The 7,686-nt window shown below is 47.8% G+C and overlaps 1 long non-coding RNA gene across 1 annotated transcript; it reads right to left on the bottom strand.

Moving 5' to 3' along the window:
- Nucleotides 1-333: 333 nt before the first annotated feature.
- LOC131403822 (uncharacterized) lies at nt 334-4,673 on the bottom strand. The gene is made up of 4 exons (XR_009219550.1): nt 4,636-4,673; nt 2,106-2,141; nt 469-590; nt 334-394 (listed from the first exon to the last, which is right to left on the bottom strand). It is a non-coding gene; the product is annotated as an uncharacterized LOC131403822 (long non-coding RNA).
- Between the last annotated feature and the right edge of the window lie 3,013 nt (nt 4,674-7,686).

Raw genomic sequence — 7,686 nt, 5'->3', positions numbered from 1 at the left:
TGCTCTCTCTGGATGGATAAACTCTGAGCTGCAGAGCCAGGAGCCACGGAGAGGAAGAGCTGAAATGTGGAGACTCTCCGCTCCCAGCACAGAGGGATGGTGGCCCACGGGATCAGGGTGGTGGGTGCAGATGGCGTCACACTGGTGGCTGCCCCATCCTTCTCAGGCCTGGGGAGAGAGGGATGTGGGGACTCTGGAGAGAGGTCCTGAAACCTCTGGGAGTGGGTGCCAGAACTGGAAGGAGGAAATGGGAGGACAGTGGGGGAGACAAAGAGGGGTAGTCACAAAAGTGGTCATTAGGGGCAAATGCTCAGGGGAGGGTCTCACCTGAAGGAGACCAGTCTGCAACTCGAGTAGAAGGGACCCAGGCTGCTCCTCTTGAACAATGATCCAGCTGGGGAGGAAGGAGGAGGAGGATGAGCAGGAGGGACAGGAGTTAGAGGAGGGGCTCGGTGGGATTTAATCCACCAGGCTCTGCAGGACCCTCTCAATGGAGTTGAACATGGCTGAGCCATTGCTCCTGTCTGATGAATACCAGAGTGTGGAGATGGGGAAGGTGACTGTGAGGGTCTTCAGGTTGTGCCCCAAAGCTGCAAGACAAGAGGGAGAGCAATGGCCATCTCTGAGAGCTGGCCTGAGACCAGACCAGAGTCCTGCACTCATTATAATCTGTCGTCTTCTCTCATAGTGGCACCACCATCCACCCATGTCGTCACGCAAGTCAGAACCAGCATATCTGCTCAGCTCCTCTTCCCTCCCAGTAATACCCATTCACCTTGCACACTGGTCGTCACATATACTCCATCCCTGTCTCAGCTCAGGTCTTGACTTCTTTCACCCAGACCAACACCCCAGCAGGCTCACTGGATGCTCTGTCTAAAGGATGTTCTACATGGACTACTAGAAGAATCTTTCTGAAATGAATACCTCACTAGGGCCACCACTGCTCTAGTACCACCCATGGCTCCCTATGGCCTTCAGTGTTTAGTTCAACCTTCTTGACCTGGCACTCAAGGCTCTACTCAATCTGGCTCCTGCTGACCGTTCAGTATCATTTTATCCATCTACTGCGGTTTAAACTTCATGCTTCACGCAAACCAAATTGGTTTCAATTCTCCCCTTACAGCATGTTGTTTCTGGCCGGAGCCTTTGCTCATGGAATCCACTGTGCCAGGAAAACCTTTCATCCTTTATTTGCCATGGTCCCTCCTATTCATTCTTAAAGACTTCATTCTGGTGAAACTTTCTCTAGCAAGCTCTTCCCCTCCAAATTATGCCAGGTGTCTCTCCCCGAAACATCCCACATTGTATTATAATGGTGTGTTAATTTCACAAGACTAGGGGCTCTCTGAGGGCTAGCCTTAGACTGAATCGTTGGTAGAATCTTTGTGATCAGCATGATTGCCCTAAAACCAGAATTTCACACCCTGGCTTCCCAGCTCCTGGATCACAACTGGCTGGTGGGGGATTGGGGCCGGAGAACTTCTCTTGGGAAGCAAAAGGGGCCCCCGATACCTGTGGTGGCTTCTGGTAGCACAGGTGATGATCAAGTATGGAGGGACGTGGTGGTTGGCTCAGGAGCTGTGGCCAGGGCTCTCTTCAGGGAGGGGTAGAGTGGGAGGAGCCCTCAAGTTAACCCGGGCTCCAGCAGTGGCTGTCCCATTACCACCATTCACAGATGAAGCATAAATGAGAGTGAGGGGACGGGTGACTGTGTGAGTAGAGGGATGAGCATGCCTGTGGATGAGAGGTGCCCAAGAGAGAGAGATAGGTGAACAAGAGAGACTGAACTCGGAGGAGAGACAGATGGACAGGCAGAAAACTGGACAGACGGATGGGATACCTGGAAAAGGAGGACCAAGGACGGCGCTTTAGCAGAATTAAAGTGTAAACCACGTGGGTCAGAATGTGTGGAGAACATGTCTCTGTCTAAGGCTTTCTCACCCTGGGCTGGGACTCTCCACCAGAACCCGGGAGGGAGAGAAGGGATGAATTAGTGCCCTTCCAGGTCCTTCCCTTACCAAGGACAGCAGGTGTAGGAGAACATGTGCTCCCCATCCACAAAGGCGGACGGGACCCAGGAGATCAGGGCCAGGAATACTCACTGTTGGTTGTCGGGGCCACGGCTCCATAGGTGAAACCTGTGGAGAGAAGGCAAGACGAGCTGAGCAAGAGTTGGGGTGAACATAAAGGATTAAGGAGAGGGAGGATGTAGGGACCTTTGTGGGAAAAGCAGAGGGGAAAACAGAGGGGAAGAGGGGTGAGTTGTTCAGGGGGGCGGCAACGAGATGGAAGGTGGCTGGACCCAGTGATCACACAGTGATGAGAAGTCTGAACCCAGACCAGGTGGATAGAGAGATGGATCATAGCTCACTTTAGAGCAAAGGAGGTAACACAGAACTCCGACTGGGAGAGACAGCATGGCTGTAGTACAGCCCCTCACCACTGACATAGAGGCTGTCCCCATCCAGGGTGAAGGAGCCCAGGTGGCAGACGCCCTGGGTCTCATGGCTCAACTCCCAGTAGAGTCACTCTCTGTCCAGCCCTGGACCTGCGCGGGTCAGAGTGGAAGGTGCAAATGATGTCCACCCCAGTGGCTGCCCCACCCTTCTCAAGCCTGGGGGAATAAGAAGATGGGGATGTGGACTATTGAGCAGAGGTCCTTCTGGGTGTGGAAGGCGAGAGAGGGCAAGGGAGGAGGCTGAAGGAGATGCTAAAGGGGCTGCTCTGATGCTTGCAGGGGCTCTCCTAGGTGTCTCCCGTGTGAGACAACCCCCTCACAAGTAAGGCCTGACTTCATTTACGATGTGGGGGGGGCATGTGAGTGGCAAAGAGGGGTGAACACACAGACCTGTGCGAGGGGGCACCTGCAGGTCTGCACGGACAGCAGCGAGGAGCACAGTCAGTGCCCTGTGCCATCTGATACATGCAGGCAAGAAAGTACCGTTACGTTCTCTCGGTTCTACATTCCAAGGTCTTTTCTTTCTACTTATTTCTTGCTCCACAGCCATCAGCCAGGCGTAGGGAACAATCATCTTATTCCTAATCTTATTCCCAGCACCTCCCATCTTGCCTATTAAGTCTTCATTCTTAACCATGAAGTCCATTTTAACCCCCGTGTTTAGACCAAACACTAATTACATAATCCTTCTACTCACATCTCTCCAGAGTCTGCCCACTGGTCTTAGAACAGAGCCCCAAGTCACTCCTGACCTTGTCCAGCCTGTCCCCCTCGCTGGTCTGGCTCACACCTCTCCCCCTGTGTTGACTTGGCTCAGCCATCCCTCTTCTCAGTTCATGGACACACCAGGCTCTCTGGTTCAGGGGTGTCCTCCTGCGGTTCCCTCTGCCTGAAACACTTTCTTGAACACACTCCCACACCCTCACTCCAGTCTAACCTTCCAACTAGCTAAATCCAGTCCCAACTCTAGCTCTCAAGCTAAATATCAGTCCTTCTCAAGAGGGCTTCCCTGCCCCCTCAGGTTGAGTCCCCTTGTGCCAAACTCCAACACATCACTCTCATCATTAACATTTCAAAATCCAAATTCCCAAATACAATATAAATTCCATGAAGGTGGTACAAGGTCTCTCTGGTTCACAAGGTCCCCATGCATGTGGCCCAGGGCCTGGCTCATGAGATGAGGAACCATCCCGGTTTGTCTAGCACTGCCCTGGTTTGAACACTAAACATCCTGTGTCCTGGAAAACCCCTCTGTCCTGAATAAACGAGGATGGTTGGTCACCATAAATTATACACTCAGAGACTATCTATTGCATGACAAGCACAAATTCCCCTCAAGAACGTCACAAGAAAGCTAGAATGAAAAAGGCACACACACAGAAAATTAGTAGAAGCCAACAACTAAATACAAAATTACTTAACAAGATTCTCTGCAACGTGAATCACCAGACCATTATTTTAGAAAAGTTTCAAGAATCAAAGTTAATTCCCTTTAGAAGGCAAGGTGGTGAGGACAGTCTTTTTGGAGACTAGTGCCCTTCCCTTCAATCTACAGTGTTGCTTAGTATTCCTCCAAATGATTTGAAATGTCATAAAGAAAAAAAAATGCTCAAAATGAATCTGGCTACTGGCAAATTAAATTTTAAATATTTTATTAATACAAAGAAGTTCAAATCATCTTTTTCCCTGAATGCTCCTCTATTTCAAATTTTTGTGGAGGATTTACAGGATTTTAGAAGTCAAATTGAATGGTTCTAAGGAATGTTGCTGAGTATCCCTGCTAGTATTTCATGGGATGTCTTCTAATACTACATACACACGCAAAACATTTTTGTATTTATAATATGTATAAATCCTGACTTTTGAGTATTATGCAATGCAAGTAAATCTATATTTTCTACTATAATCCACATTTGCAGTTATTTACGTTTGTTTCATATGTTCTTATTTGCATATAACTGTACTTACTGAAATATTTACCACACAGAACCACACACAGTTTACCATCCTTCACTTGAATATAATCCATAAAACATCAATAATTTTTCTCAAGATACCCTCACTCTCAGTGAGTCCATGTGGTGACAACCTGAGACCAGGATACCCCACTGGCAGGTCTTCTGCACAGCGGAGGCTGCCGGAACCTCTTGGTACCAGGTCCACAGGGTACTCACCTGGTCACACAGAAATCCATGGATCAGCGAGAACAGGTGGCCCCTGAGCCTGGTTTCACCTCAAACTTGAGCTCCACAGATGCTTTTCATGTCTGAGGGGGGAAAAATGCGCAAACAATCTTTTGAGGCATTTTATAGGGTGTTGGATGGAAAGGCCACCCCATTCACTCTTCTTTTTTTGTATTTACTGATTTAACTGTAACTGTTGGCTGTGACTGGATTTTCCCGATTCCTATCCAGCCACCTGCTCCCCGAGATGGGAGAAAGCAGCTTCGTACTGTGTGCACTTGAGTCACTAAACTCACTTGGCTGGACAGAGACATTTTGGTGACTCTGGACCCTTTAAACAAGCTTGTCATTTAGGGACCTTGTAAGTGACTCGCTGAATTGTCAGCAATTTCCACCCTTCATTCAGGGCTCGGGAGTTTTTCAGGCCCTGAAGCAGGTTCCCCAACTTCTGCACCACTGACATCTGGGGCCTGGCAATTCTGTGTCGGGCTGTCCTGGGCCCTGGAGGACGCTGAGCAGCATTCCTGCCTCCCCCTCTAGATGCCAGGAGCGCCCCCATTTGTAACAACCCAAACACCGCCTGCAGACGCGGATAAGCCCCCTGGGGACAAAATCACATGGAGAACGGTGATGGGGACTCTGAGGAGGGGACGTTGGCGCCCGGAGCCAGGAGGAACAGCAGCCTCGGGGGCCCTGAGCGAACAGCCCAGGGGAAACTGACCTGCGGGGAGACAGAGAGACGCCGGGCACTGACGGGGCTGCCCGCGCCCCAGGCGCCTCCCTGGACCCCTACCCGAGCCGGGACCGCCCAGCGCTCACCGGGGCCCGCCCCTGAGGGCAAACGTCCAGGAGAATCCCATCCGCGCCTAGAAGACGGAACACACCGCGAAGCCCCAGGCTCCATCCACGGCTCCGCCCGTGCTTCCGCTTCCGGTCTCGGGCGGGCGTTCGGGGAGGACGGACGTTTGGGGGCTCCGGGTCGAGGCGGCGTGCGGGGCGGGGCGGGGCCGCGCACCCCAACCTTAAGGGAGGTGTCTAGTTTCTAGAGTGAGTGCTAGGGTGGGCAGTGGGCTGGGTCAGCAACAGGGACAGGACCAGGTCTAGGGGCGGGGCTGTGGGTGGGGACAAGGTTGTGGGCGGGGACCGGGCTGTGGGCAGAGCCAGACCCGAAGGTTGTGGGCGGAGACCAGTTCCAGGGGCGGGAAGAGGCGGGGGTGGGTCTGGAATAAGTCAGGTGGACGTCAAAGGGGGAGGAAATGAGCTCCAGGGGCAGGGCTGGAGGCGGGGCTTTCCTTGGACCCCCTAGACTGTACAGGTAGCTGGATGTTGAACAGCTTTTCTTCATTCCTTTCCCCACTTTTACACAGACTCATAGAATGATGTGCCCATATTTAAAATTATAAATTTTTTGTGCCAGTTTGCTTTACTTAATTTCGTTAAAATATTGGATCATATATTCACATTTCTCTACACCTTGCTGTACCAAGCCAGGAGATCAAGATATAACACTATTTTAATTTTAAAAACGGGGGGCAGAGAGGCCACTACGTCCTAGATACACATATAGGAAAACTTCAAAGAGTGGTGCAAAGTCAGTAAAATATTCTCACTCTACCACTGTCTCCCAGTCCTTTTGCACAGAGATAAACATCCTTTTCTCCTCTATCGTTCCAGACATACTGTGCATATGTGAGCCTGTGTATATGTTCAAGCCCAAGAGGGATGTCCCCAAGCAAAACCTGAAGCCCATGAATTGTCTCATGCGTCAGAAGTTACTGGAAAGAGATTTAAATTTTCGGTGGAAAGAGATGAACCGCTGATGAATCCAGAGGAAGACAACAAAGAAACAAGAGAATTTTCCCATATAAAAGGTCAAAGGAAAAGTGAGACAGAAAATGTATTCATAATATCTGACGTAGCACATCTCTGGATAAGATTCATATGCTATAAAATGGTAAACATTTATGTCATGAAACAGTAGACATTGAATTTTGATTTATCCTAATTCATTAAATAGTTATATTGAGCAAGGGGAGTTATATTTTTCACATATGAAAGAACTCTTCATGCTGATTGTTTCAGAGAAGAAAGTATAAATAGTCTAAAGCTGAAAAATGAAAATGCTGTATGAGTAGCTAATTTAGAAAGATAGATTTTCAACCAGAAAATTGAAGTTGTTTTTGGAACCAGAGTCAAGATTGGGGAAGGTAGCTTTTCATTATAAGGCTTGAAGTATTATTTGAGAGATGTGCGTATAGACACACACACACGGGAGCCTGAATTTATATTCCAAAGGGATCATCTAACTCTACAAAGAGTTTGTAAAAAGGATTCACTTTACAACAGTAGAACATATTTTGAAAACTACAGACTTCAAGCGTAAAAAAAGCTGTCATCATCCCGGTGGAAAAATGAATGGGGCATCGCTTTCCCACCGACGTGGTGATAAGTATTTTACGTACATTACTCTTGAGTATTTTCACAGCAACCCATAAGGAAGATGGTATTATCTATCTCCTTTTTGCAAATGAGGAAATTGGTGACAGCATATTGCTAAAATTTTCATATAAGTTCTCAATAGATATGGTTTTATGTTAAAATTGTTTATTGAATTCTCTTTTCATTAATAAAACGATATGTGCCATTATTACAAATAAGCAAAGGGTGTGTAAAAACAATTTAGCAAAGAGACAGTTTTATATCCTTTTGATATAATTAAATATAACAATCACTTTATTATTTTTCTGCACTCTGCCTCACATCTAGGAAGATACTTCCTATCTTAAAGGCTTACTAGAAAACTCAACTAAAAATCAAGAATCAGGGAATACGCATATTATGCCAGGTTCCTGAATACATGAAAAAAAAGCCATTATAACAAATTTTTGTACAAAAATCTTAGATCATTCATGAACTGATAACAACACAAATCATGATTAGGCAAGGCATTTCTGTAGAATGACAAATATTTAAACTTTAGACATTTAGAAAGGTAGTTCATTACAGTAACTAATGTGTATAAGAAAAATTTTTTCAAACTCA

Source organism: Diceros bicornis, unplaced genomic scaffold, assembly GCF_020826845.1.
Source record: "Diceros bicornis minor isolate mBicDic1 unplaced genomic scaffold, mDicBic1.mat.cur scaffold_90_ctg1, whole genome shotgun sequence".
Classification (NCBI taxonomy): domain Eukaryota; kingdom Metazoa; phylum Chordata; class Mammalia; order Perissodactyla; family Rhinocerotidae; genus Diceros; species Diceros bicornis.
The sequence above is the reverse complement of the archived record's forward strand: the minus strand, read 5'-3'. Positions and strand labels throughout refer to the sequence as shown.